General features: G+C 39.2%; 1 pseudogene across 1 annotated transcript in view; it reads right to left on the bottom strand.

The window, feature by feature from the left end:
* Window positions 1–4,307, bottom strand: part of LOC307057539 (coiled-coil domain-containing protein 150-like) — a 197,461-nt pseudogene extending 193,154 nt beyond the window's left edge. The window contains exon 1 of the transcript in view: window positions 4,215–4,307. The product of the transcript in view is annotated as a coiled-coil domain-containing protein 150-like (transcript). The remainder of the gene's footprint in view (window positions 1–4,214) is intronic.
* Window positions 4,308–18,256: the final 13,949 nt, after the last annotated feature.

Here is an 18,256-nt window from a genome sequence, read left to right as displayed (position 1 = left end):
TTTGTGACAGGCAGTTGGCTCCTTTGTCCTACCTCCAAAAGAAGTTGAAAAGTTCATGTCTCCACCCTCCCTTACAGCTGGCACATCCATGTCACATATCCTGGCCAGTGAGACTTTAGGCAGAAGTTTACAAGAAGCTTCTGGGAAGACTTTTTTTTTCTGATAAAAAGAACAGAAATGGTGGCACCTGTCCTTTCCTTCCCCTGTATGATGCCCGGAGCTCTGAGGGCTCTCTTTAAGTCAGCCATGCAGTACCTCACTGTTAAATGTAAACAAAGAGTCGGGGATCACCAGCATCTGAGAAACAAGGAAAAGGCCAGAGAAGCTCAGATTAACCTGACTTTTTGAAATAAAACTAGTAACCTCCAAACTTTGCTTATGTGAGAAATATAAACTTCTGTTTAGTCACACTTTCCTGTTGCTTGCAACAAAAGCAGTCCTGGAATACATAGTAGTCCCAGATAATAGTTGGTAGAGAAATAGGAAGAAGGAGGAGGTAAAGAAAATGACAAGCGGTGCCGGAGGTGGGAGGGGAGGGCAATTTCTGTGGCAACTTGTTAGGCCCAGGGAGCTGGTTATAATATAGAGGACTGTCTAATTAATTTAGGTCAGAAGTCAGATACATAATACTAACACAAATATAAAAGTTCATTTTTGGAAAAAAAAATACAGAAAATGGAGTACAAGTTTCCTGCATATTTTTAACAAGATGCAGATTCCCACCTAAATTTTTTTCGCGTAATTGTCGAAATGTCATAATTTTGCTGTTATTTCCCCAAGGTACCCAAAATAGATATAAAAGGCTTACATAACCTTACAAGGTATGTGTGCGCATTCAGCCATAAAAACAAGATGGAAAACAACACAAATTAAATGGCTTCATTTTCTCAGAAAAGAGAAAGTAAGTCTATATGTGTTTAGGTAAGAATTTGATTGGCATCATCACTCACACCCACCTGAACCTGGTCTAGACTGGAGTGTCTCAGGCTTCTGGAGAGAAAAAATACTCTCAAACAAAAAGGAAGAAGAAACTTGGGCCCCAGCCTCTGAGGGAGAGGAGGTTTATAGAAAATTCATGCTAAGGAGGGAGAGATCGAGGTGCCTGGGGCACTGACTGACGGTGGGCAGAGGATAAAGCTTTTGAGTGAAATACATGGTGTTGTCCTTGAAATATCCTCTTAGTCAATCAGTGAGGTTCAGGTCATCAAAGAAGTGGATTCAAAAACGAAACAAGACAATCTACCCTTTGAGGATTTATTACAAACAGGTCTCAGGGTTAGTTGAAAATTCTTCCCTACCCCCTCTCCACATGGGGAGAAAAACAATGTCAAGGTCAGGAGAGCCCTCAGAAACAAAAATGGAAGCAATGGTGGCCCCGTAGCGAGAGCAGGACAGCCTTAATATCCACCAGGAAGTCCCTGAGTACCTGCGAGCCTGTTAAAGGAAGAGTAAAGTAAGAACTTGGGATCCAGTGAATCCGTTGAGTTGAGGTTTAGAGTCAGGAGAGATTCTCATTTTCGTTGCAGTTGCTCATACCCCTGCCTCTCCTCCCTCATCCGGCAGGTCCAAGCAAGGGTAACAGAAACACCATGCCTCCACACACAATCCACAGGCCACCTGGAGGTCAGTGGCCGTAACTCTATGACTTCCATGCTCAGTAGACTTATAACTCTATATGTTATTAAGAAGTTACAGACTTTCAACTCTATCTATAACTTATGGGGATAGAAGCCATAACTCTTCTTACAAGAAGAGAACTTAGCTCTAATTGCTAATATTCCAGCAAAGAGACTATACCTTAAACATATCTGTGCTTTGCTGTTTTTGAAAGGGAGTAAATATCATTGAATGCAGCCTTGAACCTAAGCCCTGATGCTTGATAGCAACGAGAATAAAAATACGAAGATATAAGCTTTTATTTTTAAAAAAGTTAATTCACAATTACTTTCCTAAATATATCATGATCAAATTAATACAGTGCTGTCTCTATGTTTAGGGAAAGTATTTCCAGAGAGCTCAGGTTACCTCACTGAAAGCATGGCATGAATAAGACAAATGTCATAAGTAATATACTAGTAAAAGCCAGGTGGCTTTGAAAAGGCAACACTTGCTTCTGTAGGCACAGGCTCCATTCTTATATCTGGCAATAGCTACAACTAGATGCTCTCGGTTCCAAAGTAACAGGCCAGGAACTCAGTGTTGCTTACCACAATCACTGGAAAATAATTGGGTCAGAAATATTTTCTTCATTCACTCATATGTCCAATAAACGTTTCCTGAACGCCTACCATGAGCCAGAAACTCTTTTGACACCAGGCAATACAGCAATGATAGAAAGAGACTAACTCCCTGCCCTCCTGGAGCTTATATTCCAGTTGAAGAAATAAGTAAAATATATAGTTTGTTCACTGGTGATAAGTACAATGGAGAAAAAGTAGGAAAGAGGATGGGAGGGAGGCTGTGGTGCAGGCATCCATTTTAAACAGAGCGGTCAAAGGAAACCTCCCTGAGATGATATTTAAGCAAAGACCTGGGAAGGAGGTACAGGAGTGACATCTGGATGGGACAGAAAGGTCCAGAAAGAGTGAACAGAGAGTGCAAGTCAGAAGGCCTGATGGGTCCACAAACAGTAAGGAGGTCAGTTTGACTGGGAAGCACAAAGTGAAGGCGAGAACAGTGGGAGATAAGGTCAGAGAGTAATAACAGGACAGGTTACATAGAGCCTTAAAGGCTATTGTAAAGGTCTGCCTTTACTTTCAGAGCTATTGGAGGGTTTAGAGTGGAGAAGTGTTGTGATCTACCTTAACTTTTAACTCGATCAGCCTGCCTAGATGGTAGCCAGGCAGAGATGGTAGAAAGACAACAGCAAAGTAGGAAGACCACTTGTAAAGCTACTACGATAACCCAAGGGAGATGCCGCTGGCTAGGACCAGGGTGCTAGCAACGGAACAGGCAGAAGTGGTCAGAGTCCAGACATATTTTAAAGATAGGTTTGGTTGATAGATTAGATGAGAAAGGATGCATTAGAAGGATGCATTGGATGCCATTAACTGAGACAATGAAAGCCTTTAGGAAGAACAAGTTTCAGGAGGAAAGATCAAGAGTTGTTTTGGAAATGTTAAATTAAAAACACGAAAGATGCCCAATACCTGACTGAACTTGTAGATTTGGAGTCAGGGGAGAAAGGTGGACCTTTCTCCCCTGACTCCAAATAAGGGATATAAATTCTGAAGTTGTCAATATATACATGGCTTTTAAAGCCGCGGAGACTGGATAACAGAGAACAGAAAAGATTCAAGGACCCAGTCCTGGGCGCTCCAAGATCAGTGTGGAGCAGACTGATCTAAGCCAGACTAACCCGAGCTTCACCTCAGTAAGGTCAGATTCTTAATCATTTTCTATCTTCAGAGCCCAGACAGTACATGGGACATTGTGGGTGGCAAACAGCGGTAGAGTTCAACAAAAACTTAACTTTGTTCCAGCCTAATTGGTAGGAGCTGGGGAAACAGCAATGAACGAATGTAAATTCCTGACACCTGCATTCTAACGAGTGGGCCAGGGAAGATAACCGGTGGCAAAACCATAACATTAACGAAATGGCTTTCCCAGGAACCTATAACGCCAACCTAACATATAAATAAAGAAAAGTCGGACTGGGGCTTATGCGCGGCCCTCTCTGGTGGCTATCCTTCCCCCGCTGCAGCCAGGTCAATGCAAACCTCGCTCCTAAACGGTTTTCATTGGCATCCAGCGCAGAAGCGCCATTAATCAGGCTCCTGAGGTCCAGAGGGCAAGAGTAAACTCCGCCAGCTAGGGGAGAGGGCGGCAGGGAGAGATGACTGGGACCTTATCTGAACTGCCGACCCGCCCCCGCGGACTCCGGACCTCCCAGGGCCCCGCAGCCTCACCCCACAGTCCATCGGTCCGCCTGTGGCTCTGTCCTGCAGCAGGTGGGCTGCTTTCTATGCAACTAAGACAGCGCTTAAACCTACCCGCTCTTCCGCGCGGTAGCTCCCGTACGCAGGCGCACCCGTGGCAGGGCATGCCGGGAATCACAGTTTTCCCGGCCCTGGAGGGCCCTCCGCCCTGGGCGGGACCCAGGCTGCTACCCGGGGGCGCGCACGGAGCGCGCAGCCCCGTGACCCGGACGACTACAGATCTTCGTTGTGCTCGCGAGCGGGGCACGCCGGGATAGGTAGTTTCAGCCCACTCACGTCCCGGAGGTCCTGCGGCGTCCGCTTTGCGCAATTACCCGTCCCATGCCGGTGAGCGTGCGGCGTTTGGGTCATTTGACACATTCCCTGCATCCGGTCAGAGTCCAAGAGAAGAAAATGTTTTGAGTTTTAGAAGGATGAAAGTATCAAGTAACTTATGAACGACAGGAAAATAAGATTTTGTTAATGAGCATAAAAAATGGTAAAAATACCGAGCTCAAACATTCTCATTGAAGAAAAAAACAAGCCCCTCTTCATCCTCATTCATCATGGCCAGACCGAGAGTAAAACACATGTCTGCTCCCCGGTTTTTTGTCTCTTCAGCATAATTTATTTCTTGCTTTGTCTACAGGTGAGTAGGTATTTCTGTTTGACTGTAAGTAGCTGCGAAACGAGAGAGAGCACCGAGAGTAAAACTACAGTCGTTTCTGAGTTTTGCTGTAAGACTGGGAATCCACACTTACCGGGAAGTCTTCTACAGTGAAAAGGCAACACGGCTTTGCTTTAGGTAGCTGGACAGAACACCTTTTACCAGCACCAGGGCAATTAATGTATTCTTCTCGTCTCTCTGGGGTTGCAGCTGAGAAGAACTTTAGCCCTCAAGTGAATGCAGTCAGATCCGAGATGAGTCCTCCTTTGCTTAGCGAGTGGCTGGCTGAATTGATCTGGCAATTCTTATTCTGATAGATGAGACTCACGTGAGATGGAGAGAATGTCCAAACCACAGCTGTAAGGCATATTCATCAAACTGTGGGGCCATTCGGTGAAGGAGAAACGAGCACCGCAAACGTCATTCAGGTGAAGGGGCCAAATAAAGCTTTTAATATGAAAAGTGGGAGAGTATTTTAGAGCGTCAATACAAAGAGCCAATTACTCGTAAGTTTTCTCTTGCAGTGACCTCTGATTTATGGATGAAGATGGGGGATATGTGTATGCACCTGGTAGATAATCTGCACACTTCAGCGTAATGAGAGTTTTCACCTTCTTGACTCTCCATATTAAACAGCAGTCAGGGAGCCAAATTGATTAAATTTAGTGTTTTTAATTTATTTTCCTCTGTCTACTATTTGGTAAACCACATTAGAACTTAAGTCAGGCAATTACAGAGTTAAAGAATCTGAAGTCGTCAATAAACTAATTCATCTGTTAGAGAAGGGGTTTCTGGACACCTGAGAATTTACTATATTAAAAGTCTGGGTTTTGTTTTTTTTTGTGGTACGCGGGCCTCTCACTGTTGTGGTCTCTCCCGTTGAGGAGCACAGGCTCCAGACGCGCAGGCTCAGCGGCCATGGCTCATGGGCCCAGCCGCTCCGCAGCACGTGGGATCCTCCCGTACCAGGGCACGAACCCGTGTCCCCTGCGTCGGCAGGGGGACCCTCAACCACTGCGCCACCAGGGAAGCCCTAAAAGTCTGTTTTTATTCTAAGTGCCTGAACATATTGATTTTTTTTTCTGATTTCCCTCTTGATTTTCAATTGATAAATAGTTTCACACTTGTTGACCCCACTCCAAAACAAGGTCTTTTCAGCCATGGAAATCCTAGGGATTCCATGAGGACCATCCTCTCTCATGACTACTATGATAGCCTTCTAACTGGTTTTCTGATCACTCTTCCCAAAGCATCCTTCATATAGCTACTAAAATGATCTTTTGAGAAAGTAAATCTGATTATCTTATTCCTTTGCTTAAAAACATTTAATAGTTCCCCACTTGAACTTTTAGTTTCCCATTGAACAGTATGAAGCCCAAGTTTCTAATGGCTTCAGCCTAATCCACCAGCCTCATCTGCATCTGGCCCCCCAAGGGAACCTTGAATTCAAGCCTACAGGCACGTCTTTGTGCTTGCAGGCTCTGCGCCCTCCGCCAGGCATGCCCTGCCTCTTATCAGTGTGGTGAATTCAACAGAAATGTAACCTCTTCTGTAGAGCCATTCTGTTCCCTCCCAAAGTGTTTATTGTACAGCATAATTGTCAGTGTGCCTTACCTCCCCTTGATTAGGCTGTAAGCTACTTGAGGACAGGACCTTTGTTCTCTTTATTTTGATTTTTAAGTTTTCAACAGCAAGCACAATGCCTGGCAGACAGTAGAGGCTTGGTAAGTTCTTGTTTAGTGAATGAATTAATGAATACATTTTGAATGCTTCTACAGAGGTTATGTCTCACTCTCCTGACTAATCTTATATAATCATGGTACAGTGATCAAAACTAAGAAATTAGTACTGGTATGATACAGTTAATGAAACAACAAACTGCATTTGGGTTTCATCAGTTTACCCACTAATGTCTTTTTTCTGTTTCAGGATGCAATCCAGGAGCCTACATTGCATTTACTTGTCCTGTCTCCTTCCTCAGCCTTTGTCTTTCATGACCTTAGGATCTTTGAAGACTACTGGTCAGTTATTTTGTAAAATGTCCCCCAATTTGGGTTTGTCATGATTTCTCATGACTAGATCGAGGTTATGCAATTTGGGAAAAATACCACAGAAGTGATATTGTGTACTTCTTGGTGCCTCATATTCGGGGGGACATGATATGCCTGCCTTATTACTGTTTAAGTTAATATTCATCCCTTGCTTAGGGTGATGCCTGTTAGATTTCTCCAGTAATCTTACTGTGTTCTTCTCTGTAACTAATAAGTATTTGGGGAGAGACACTTCAAGCCTGTGCAAATATCCTGTTTCTCCTTAAACTTTCACCCACTAAATTTAGCTGGTTTTTCTTGCTAACAGCTTTTATGGTGTGTTAATGGTGGCTTTCTACTTTCCTCATTTACTAGTTTGAGTTCTTTTGTAGAGACGAGTTGTATGTTTTCTCCCATTTATTGATTTATTCAGTTATTTACATCAGTATGAGCTTATGGATATTTATTTCATTCTTTGGGTTATAATTCAATACCATTATTCTTTTATTTCTGAAATTGTTCCAGCTTTGGCCATTCAGAGACCATTAAGGAGCCACTGTGTCTCATTTTTTTTTCTTTAAGCACTACCCTACTTTCTATCATTGCAAGATTTCCAGGCTCATCTTTTATTTTCCTGGCCCAGCCCTAGATTCAACCACTTCTCCAAGGAGCCCTGTTTCTTTTTATTAAAGAATGGTATTTAAAATCTGAATGCTAGGCTATCACTGCTTCTAGTTCCTCTCAGAAGACAGAGATAGGAAATATATGTATAAATACCACCCCATGCATATACATTAATATATCTATATTTCTGTATCTATCTGTGTATATATATATGTTTTACGTGTATGTAAATGTGTGGATATATAAACAAGACATGAGTTCATACTGATATTCCCACTCAAATCCAGCACCACAGTTTATTCTAACTTTTGCCCTTTTCTTTGAACTTCTTTCTGTGACTGTGGGAAACCTGGCTCTCATTATCCACAATACATCTACTTGTTTGTTCAACCCTAGTACACATATAAAGCAGTTTTAAAAATTGCTCATCCATACCAGATAAGAAACACATTTCAAACTAGAGCATGTTGCTTGGGCACAGATCTTTTTGTCTTTAGCCTTATAGCACCCAGTCCAAACATCATTTTCCAAAGTTACTTGGGTCACTCCTTCCTTCTCCACCTGCTTCAGGGTGGCTATTGGATTTATTTGGAATACAGTTAGATTCATATGTCCCAGTCTGCATTCCAGCTTGTGTTCTGTCCAAATCCTGGTTGGTTTTCTCTAATTTCCATATGGTAAAATGTACTATTTGTGGTGTCCAGTCCAATGAGTTTCAACAAATTATTAGAGTTTTCTATTTCCCACCACAGTTGTATACAGAAGTTTCCTCACCCTCAAAATTCCATCATTCTCCCCCTTAATAGTCAATCCCTCCCCCCCACCTCCCAGCCTCTGACAACTACTGATATGTTTTCCATACCCATAATTTTGCTTTTCCAAAATGTCATGTTAATGCAGTCATACCCTTTGGGTCTGACCTCTTTCATTTAGCAAATGCATTTAAGATTTATCCATGTTGTTGCATGAATCAATAATTCATTTTTGGGATCCCCTGGTGGCGCAGTGGTTGAGAGTCTGCCTGCCGATGCAGGGGACATGGGTTCGTGCCCCGGTCCGGGAAGATCCCACATGCCGCAGAGCAGCTAAGCCCGTGAGCCATGGCCGCTGAGCCTGCATGTCCAGAGCCTGTGCTCCGCAACGGGAGAGGCCACAACAGTGAGAGGCCCATGTACCATAAAAAAAAAATTCATTTTTATAGCTGACTAGCATTCCACTCTATTGATATATCAGTTTGCTTATTCTTTCACTGGTTGAAGGACATCTCAGTTGTTTCCAGTTTGGGGAGGTGGTTGTTAATAAAGCTTCTATAAATATTTGCATAGAAGTTTTTGTGTAAAAATAAATTTTTCATTTCTCTTGGATTAAACACTTAGGAGTGGGATTGCTGAATTATATAGTAGGTACATGTTTAAATTTGTAAGACACTGCCAAACTGCTTTCCACAGTGGCTCTACCATCTTGCATATACATCAACAATGTATGGCATTCCCAGTTGCTTCTCATCCTTGTCCACACTTGATAGTGTCAGTATTTTTTTTTCTTTAGCCATTCTAGTAAGTGTGTAGTGGTATCTTGTGGCTTAGTTCACATCTTCTCAGTGACTAATGATGTTGAACATATTTTCATATGTTTATTTGACATGAAGGTATCTTTTATAATAATTTGTCTGTTCATACATTTTGCCCATTTTAAAAATGGGGTGGTTTTCTTCTGATCAATTTTTTGAGATACAAGTCCTTTATCAAAATGTGATTTGACAACATTTTCTCTTAGTCTGTGGCTTGTCTTTTCACTCTCTGAACGGTGTTTTGCAGAGCAAAAGGTTTTAATTTTGATAGAACCAACTTACCAGTTTTTTTTCTTTTATGTATTGCTCTTTAGGTGTCATACCTAAAAATTCCTTGCCTAACCCTAGGTCATGCAGATTTTTTCCTATGATTTCTTCTGGAAGTTGTACCATTTGGTGTTTTACTTTTAGGTCTATGATCTAGAGTTATTTTTTAAAATTAGGTATGAGGTATAAGTTGTTTTGTTTTTGGTTATGGACATCCAATTATTCTAGCACTATTGTTGGAAAGATTATCCATCCTTTCTTCTAGTGCAACACTGTCTTTGGTTAGTGTAGTTTACAGTATTTCTTGAAATCAGAAAGCGTAGTCTTCCAACTTTGTTCTTCTTTTTCAACTTTATTTTGGCTATTCTAATCCCTTTCCCTTTCCCTAGAAATTTAAAAATCAACTTGTTGATACCTACAAAAAATTCTGCTAAGGTTTTGTTGGGGAATACGCTGAATCTGTACATCAAGTTGGGGAGAATTTAGGATTAATATTATTGAGTCTATCAATCCACGAACATGATATATCTCTCTACTTATTTAAGTCTTCTTTAATTTATTTTATCAGTATTTTGTAGTTTTCAGCATATAGAACCTACTCATAGTTTGATTTATATCTAAGTTTTCCTTTTTTGGTGCTATTGTAAAGTGTTTTTAATATTTTTAAATCCAAGTTAGTTTATAGAAATGTAATTGACTTTTGTATTTATCTCTTATCCTGTGACTTTGGTAAATTCACTTACTAGTTTTAGGAACTGTTTTTGCTATATTTGGGGGGATTTTGTATGTAAAAATCCTGTCATCTGTATATAGAGTATTTTCCCCCCTTACAATCTGAAATGACTTTATTTTTCTCACCTTGTTACACTGGCTAGGACTTTCACTGTGGTGTTGAGTAGGAGTGGTGAAAGGAGATTATCTTTACCATGTTCCCATTAAGTTTGATATTAGTTGTAGGTTTTTTATGGTTATCCTTTATCAGGTTAAGGAATTTTCCTTCCATTTCTAGTTTGTTGAGCGTTTTTATTATGAAGAGGTGTTGAATTTTGTCAAATGCTATTGAGATAATCGTGTTTTGTTTTGTTTTTTTTTCTTCTTTAGTCTGGTAATGTGGTGAATTACACTGCGTTTTCAGAAGTTGAACCAACCTTGTATTCCTAGGTTTTGCCCGACTTGGTCAGTCTGTATTATTTTTGTTATATATGCCTAGATTTGATTTGCTAATCGTTTTTCTTTTAATTTTTATTTTATATTGGACTATAGTTGATTTACAATGTTGTGTTACTTTCAGGTGTACACAAAGTGATTCAGTTATACATGTACGTATATTTATTCTTTTTCAGATTCTTTTCCCATATAGGTTATTACAGAATATTGAGTAGAGTTCCCTGTGCTATACAGTGGGTCCTTATTCATTATCTTTTTTTGTTTGTTTTTGTTTTGTTTTGTTTCTTTGCGGTATGCGGACCTCTCACTGTTGTGGCCTCTCCCACTGCGGAGCACAGGCTCTGGACGCTCAGGCCCAGTGGCCATAGCTCACGGGCCCAGCCACTCCGCGGTATGTGGGATCTTCCTGGACTGGGGCACGAACCCGTATCTCCTGCATCGGCAGGCGGGCTCTCAACCACTGCGCCACCAGGGAAGCCCTGATTATCTATTTTATATTTAGTAGTGTGTATATGTTAATCCCAACCTCCTAATTTATCCCTCCCTGCAACCTTTTCCCTTTGGTAACCAGAAGTTTGTTTTCTAAGTCTGTGAGTGTTTCTGTTTTGTAAATAAGTTCATTTGTATCATCTTTTCAGATTCCACATATAAGTGATATCATATGATATTTGTCTTTCTCCGTCTGACTTACTCCACTTAGTATGATAATCTTTAGGCCCATGCAGGTTGCTGCAAATGGCATTATTTCGTTCATTTTTATGGTTGAGTAATATTCCATTTATATATGTACCATATCTTATTGCTAATAGTTTATTGAGGATTTTTGTATCTATGTTTATGGGGAGGATACTGGTATTTATTTTCAGTTTATTATAATGTGTTTGGTTGTGATATTAGGATAATCCTAGCAGTATAAAATACATGAGAAGTGTTTCCTCTTCTTATATTTTCTGAAAGGGATTATTTAGAATTGATATTATTTCTTCCTTAAGTGATTTTAGAATTTGCCAGTGAACATTTGGGCCTGGAGTTTTCTCTGTTGAAAGGTTTTGAACTACAAATTCAGTTTCTTTAATAGCTATAGGACTGGGTTTTTTTTCTTTTTTCTTTCTTTTTTTTCTTGGTATTGCAGTGTTTTTTAGTGAGTTTAAGTAATTTTTGTCTTTTAATAATTGGTCTCTTTTATCTGAGTTGATTTATAGGCATAGAGTTGTTTGCAGTCTTCTTTTATTGTCCTTTTATTCTCTTTAGGATCTGTTGTGATAGTTCCTCTTTCATTCCTAATATTGGCAATTTTTGTCTTCTGTCTGTTTTCTTGGTCAGTATGGCTACAGGTTTATCAATTTTATTGATTTTTTTTCAAAAAACAAGCTTTTGGTTTCATTGATTCTCTCCATTGATTTTCTGTTTTCATATTTATTGATTTTTTTCTCTCATGTTTATTATTTAAACCAGAACATTTTCAAGAATAAAAAGGGGGTACTATTAATAATTAAACCAAGATAAAAAGCACAAACTGGAAATGTTCCAGGAAAACCAGGGTGTATGGTCACTCTGCCTATAGGATACGTGGGATGGGGAAAATGGTAGCTGGGAACCTCTGTGGGAATAAAACTTTACAGTGTATACCTTTTAGTATTATTTTCATTTTTAATCATTTGAATGTATAACCTATTAAAAATAAAATAAATGTACTTCTTTAAATATCTGGCATAAAGTAAGATCTCAGTGTATGCTGTTGAATAAACGAATGAATCACTCAATTAGTTATCATTGGTGATTACCCGAGTTTCATTGGAGAAAATGGGATAATCATTATATATCCAACTCTGAAAGTCTACAACATATGTATCAGAATTGAATGATTAGTTTGCTCTGTATTCCTAACCTGCAGGTTTGGTGACATGAATATTATTATCTCAGACTTGGTTATATTGTTCTCATTATTTATATCTTTCTTTGCCTGCTTTTTGATTTATTTGAAGCATCTTACATATGAGGAAAGAATAAACTGCAACTTCCTGTAGAAAATCGGGAGAAAAGAAAGGGGCATCATTGAGGTCCTGCAGAGGGCATCATTGAGGGTTTCCTCAGCACTGTTCCTTTTCCTCAGAACCTGTGCCTCATCTCCAGGGTTACTGTGGGGATTTCCATTTTCATACTTTGTTCTGTATATATGTCTCCAGCACAGCCAGAGTCTTTTCCACATAATTTTTGGCCAAGAGAAGCTGCACAGTAACGGGAAAATTGATGAGAAATAAAATGTATAAAGTGGTTGTTTAGAATTCAATGGGTGAAATGTTATAACTGCAGCAAGGACCTTAGTTCAGTTGTTTCTGAAATTTAGCTGCATTATTGTATATTCAGTACCTCCTTGAGTTCCGTGAGTCAATAAGTCATATGAATAGAATAAAAATTTTATTTATGGAATGAAAAAAGGTTCTTAAAGAACTGATCTGATAAGTTAAATGTAAGTAATGAATTCAGATAAGTGTTCCTATAAATAATAAGAATGCTCCTATTTTTAATAATCAAAGGTTAACTCAGCCCTTCAAAACACAAGGCTCTGGAATAAGCTACAGGTCAGTATTTACAACAGGAATGTGTCTCATCTAAAATATAGGAAATTTCAGGTGGGTGAAAAAGGTGGAAATCAAAATAATGTTTTACCCAGGCATTGAATTCTAAACAGCCAATTTATCGATATTATTTCTCAGAATCTGTTCCATTATTGCTAAGGTTCTATGATTCCTTTACAGACCTCTCATAATTATATTTGGACAGAGATGACACTTTGTTACAATAGTGATAATCCCTACAGAATATAAATATATGTATTCCACTAAAAACATTCAAATCGAGATCAAGGTATCACTTGGATATCTCGGTGAAACAATGATCAAATGGTAAAAGGTTAAATCTTTATAAAACATTATTTAATAAGATTATATGACAAAGTAGAACTGTTTCTCCTCTGGCACTCAACAAACAGAAAAATCCATATTCACATTGCTTTCTTCTTTGTTTCCTCCATAACAATCAGTACTGAAAACCCACAAAGATAGTAAATTCAGTCAAACATATTGATGATAAAATCAAGCTTCTATATTAGCTCTGAAGTGCATACTGTCTCTTGAAACCTTTGACAACTTGGCTGGTTTCATTTTCTACCCCCCTGTATTCTCTCCCTGGAAAGCGTCCTGGCTTCTTAAACTAACTCTTCGTGGAAAACATTCTCTCTAGATACAGTGCTATGAAGATATAATATTTTTCATTATATAAACTCAACAGCTTAATGAAGTTAAAAGGACTACTATTTAATATGATAATGAAGAAATTGAGTTCATATATTCCTTATTCTAGGATTACAGTATTAAAGATTTTTCTTAAACAGAAATCTATCTTTGTTCTAGAAATATTAACCAATATGCCTGACTCTTTAGCTGTGTGATCTTGGGAAAGTTACTAGACTCTCCGTACTTTAGTTTCCATATTTGTAAAGTAGAGAGGATTAAGTAAGTTTATAATACCACCAGGATACAATTGTCTCTAGGTCTCTCACATTTCTCTATGACTTGTGAAGAAAGGCACTGATTGCCCTTTCTCTGGACTCTCTTTTCAAGAATATTTTTAGAGGGAAAATAGAGATAGAGTCTGCCTCTGGAGCAAAGGGAAGTCTTGCTTACCATCCATTATAAAAGATTTGGATTCCCAAAGCTCAGGGATCCCTTCCTGTAACACCATCCACTTCATATGCAATGAGGCCCCTCTGGTAATTTGAGGAAAAGGGAACTAATGCAAACATGCTGATCCTTATGCTGCTTGCTGTGTCCAGAGTAACAAAGTCCTTTGTCTCTTACCCAGGAGTCTCGTGTCTCTGTCAGCATCCATGAAACTGTGGCAGAATAACTTGTTAGCTTGAAAGTAGGGTGAAATCTGAGACCCTTTACAGTTTTTGGCACATATGACAGTCTTGCAGTCTGGAATGTAGAAAATGTTCAACAAATCTTAATATTTATCACCATCAACATTATTTAGCATCAAAAATACTAAGATTTGACCTAGCAATTATACTTCTGGGAATTTGTCAGGCTGAAGGTTGTGAGATATGTGTAAAGTGCTAGATATGAATTGTAAATTTTTAATAAAAATTGGAATAAATATAAATGACCATCCTATAAAAATGCTATCACCACAGTAATACCATCAAACACAGCCATTCTAAAACTCAGTGTCATAAAGCCAAGCATTTATTTTCACACTCGTGATGTCTGTAAGTTGGCTGGGAAAACTCTGCTCCACGTGTCCCCTTCTGGGGCCCAGGCAAAAGGGGGCAGTGACTATCTGGGGCATACTCTTCTTGGGAATGACGGAAGAACAAGAGGGCAAGCCCAATTGCACAAGCACGTTTCAAGCCTCTGCTTGTGTCACATCTGATAATATCCTAATGGTCAAAGCAAGTAACACAGCCAAGCCCGAAGTCAAGACGTGGGAAATTATACCAAGACCACCCCAAAGCCATGGTAAGGATGTTCAATGTACTATAGAAGAGTGAAGGATTGGAATCCACAATTTACTCTACCATAATCAATAGGAAAGTGGCTAACTAAATAGAGTGTATTCATACTAAGCAGCCATCAGAAAGAATGAGTGAATCTGAATGTTCTAAAATGGAAAATGTATACAATACATTACTGAATGAAAAGAACAAATTGTGAGATATGCATACGATCCTATTTTCATTTAAAAGAAAAAGCTTTGAATACATGTATTTATTTTATATGGACAATAAAGAGCTTGCATAGATACACAAACCGTTAGTATTTATCTTCAGGATTGGAATTGGGAGATGAGGGATAAATTCCTTCCACTTTATGCTTTATGCACTTTTGTATTATTAGAAAAAATGTTTTATGAATATGTTTTACTTTTGTAATAAAAAACCTGATAAAGATAAGACAAAAAATACTAAAAGAAAATGACAAAAATGTTTTTAGCTTCCAGGTATTTTTTAGTTGGTGACTTATTTTCCATTCCCTTTCCCCAGTATACATAAGAATAAAATAATTCTAATACCTAGAAGATTTTGGTCCCAGATCCTGCCCCTACAAAACTTCATTCTGCTTCAGAAATGATTGGTTTCATTCCACATAAGCACCTTTAGACTTATGTGATACATTTGATACTGTTGGGTGTCTCGGTAGAGCAGAGAATTCCTAATAATATTTAAGGATTTTCTGAGTTTCTTGACATTTATTTCAGATATGTAGTTTTTCTGTTTTAAAATTCCCATTTGGTTCTTTTTTATAATTACTATAGTTTCTAATTCTTTTTTTTTTAATAAATTTCTTTATTTCTTACATTATTTTTGGCTGTGGTGGGTCTTCGTTGCTGCACCCTGGCTTTCTCTAGCTGTGGCGAGTGGGGGGGCTACTCTTCGTTGCGGTGCATGTGCTTCTCGTTGCGGTGGCTTCTCGTTGTGGAGCACGGGCTCTAGGCACACGTGCTTCAGTAGTTGTAGCACGTGGCCTCAGTACTTGAGGCTTATGGGCTCTAGAGCTCAGGCTCAGTAGCTGTGGCGCATGGACTTAGTTGCCCCATGGCATGTGGGATCTTCCCGGACCAGGGCTCGAACCCGTGGCCCGAACCCATGTCCCCTGCATTGGCAGGAGGATTCTTAACAACTGCGCCACCGGGGAAACCCTAGTTTCTATTTCTTAGTTGAGAAGATCTCTATCTTTTCATCCATTTCAAGTGTTTACCTTTACCATATGGCGTATTGTTAAAGTAGCTACTTTAGAATCTTTGTCTGATGTTTCCACCATCTGTATCAAGAGCCAGCAAGCTACAGCCTGTAAACCAAATCCAACCTATTGTCTGGTATTGTTTGGTTCATGAGCAAAGAATTGTTTTCACACTACAGTTTTAACCAAAGCTAAACTTTTAAATGGTTGGGAAAAAATTTTTTAAAAGGCTAATATTTTGTGCTGTGAAAATTACATGAAATTAAAATTTCACTTTCCATAAATACAAATTTATTGGAACACAGCCATGCTTATTCATCTACATATTGTATGTGACTGCTTTTGTACCACAATGACAGAGCTGAGTTGTTGTGACACACATCATATGGCCCAAATAACCGAAAATATTCCTTCCATTTGGCTGTTTACATAAAAAGTTTGCACCTGATCTGGGTTATCTCAGGCTTTGCATCTGTTGAGTGTCTTTTCCATTAAGAATTGGCCACATGTTCCTAGTTTTTTGTATGTTGAGTAATTTTGGATTGTGTTCTGGACATTTTGAATAATATCTAGTGAGACTCTGGGACCTGTTAAAGTCCTCTGGAGAATGTTGATTACTTTTTGATTTAACAGAAATCCACCTAGTTAGGTTCACACTTTAAGCTCTGTCTCAACTTCTGTGGGAGTGGCTCCAATATCATTTCAATTTTTGAAGGCTTTTCTATGCTACTTTACATTTATTCCATGTGTGTACATCTCGGTGGTGAGCTTTTGACTTATGTTGGTTCATACACAGAACCAAAGGATCTCCTTTAGCTCTCTCCTCTCTGATATTTCCATCATTTTCTCCAACTTTTTAGGGCCCCTTTTCCCAGTCTTCCGACTAGAAAGATGGTATTTCTCTCAGAGTTATAGTTGCCCATGGTACTACACAGTTACACACAACTGGAGTTTTCCTTAGGTTAACAGCAGCAGATAAAAGAGAAAAAGAAAAAAAGAAGAAGAAAGGAAAATTAACCCCTGCACAGGCCATTCTTCAAATTTTGAGTCCTCTCCATGGCCCACCTGTTATTTTTCTCCCTGAAGTCCCCAGGTAGTTGCTATTCATATACTGTCCATGGTTTATATTTGTATAAGGTTTTAGCTCCTGCATGGAATTAAGGGGTTGAGATTTCCAGGGCATAACCACATCCTAAGCAATATCTTAATAATCCATATAGCACTGTTTGGTAATAATTTTGCTCTAAAATTTTGGACTTTGTGGGATTCAGAATATGCAAAAGGCAATATCATGTTTGATTTACCCAAGACCATCAATCCTCATGAATCCTGAGAATTTATACTAGAATGTAACAGGTGAATGAATTCCCATGATGAATCCTCATGGACCTGGGTGAAGAGGTTTACAGACCATGATAAATCCAAGTGAACTCAAACTATTTATTCTGTAAGATTTAATATGAGGAGTTTTGTGCTCAGTCAGTGAGGCCAGGACTCTTATTTGCAAGTGACAAGAGGAAGAGAAGAAGAAAATGATTTTTTACAAGTCCAGGGAGGATTTAGTGTGGTAGAAAGACCAATGGCCCCCCAAAGATGTCCACATCCTAATCCCCAGCACCTGTGAGTATGTTACCTTGCATGGCCAAAGGAACTTCACAGGTGAAGATCTTGTCATGGAGAGATTCTCCTGGATTTTCTGGGTCCAAGTAATCACAAGGGACTTTATAAGGGAAAGAGGAAGGCAGGAATGTCAGAATTATAGAAGAAGATGACATAATGGAAGCAGGGGTCAGAGAGAGAGAGAGCTTTGAAAATGGAGGAAAGGGCCATGAGCCAAAGAATTCAGGTAGCCTCTAGAATCTGGAAAAAGCAAGGAACCAGATTCTCCTCTAGAGTCTCCAGAAGGAATAAATCCTGTCAATAACTTGACTTTAGCCCAGTGACACTGATTTTTGATATCTGCCCTCCAGAACTGTAAGGTAATAAATTATATTGTCTTAAGCCACTAAATTTGTAGCCATTTGTTATGGCAGAAAGAGGAAACTAATACAGTTAGCTCAGCCACAAAATGGATCCATTGACTTAAATTATTCTTAGCAAGGCTAGGGCCCAACTCCTCCCTCTCTCTCCCCCCCTCCCCCCCAACTTCCACCAACTTACCCTTCCTTCTGTTTATCTCTACTTGACCTCACTTCTATTGCAGATACAGGCTTTTCCCACATGGTAAGGAACATGGCTGTAAGCAGCGCCAATTTCACCTCTTTCTAGCC

Source organism: Hyperoodon ampullatus, assembly GCF_949752795.1.
Source record: "Hyperoodon ampullatus genome assembly, chromosome: 8".
Lineage (NCBI taxonomy): Eukaryota > Metazoa > Chordata > Mammalia > Artiodactyla > Ziphiidae > Hyperoodon > Hyperoodon ampullatus.
This window is presented reverse-complemented; position numbering and strand designations above follow the sequence as displayed.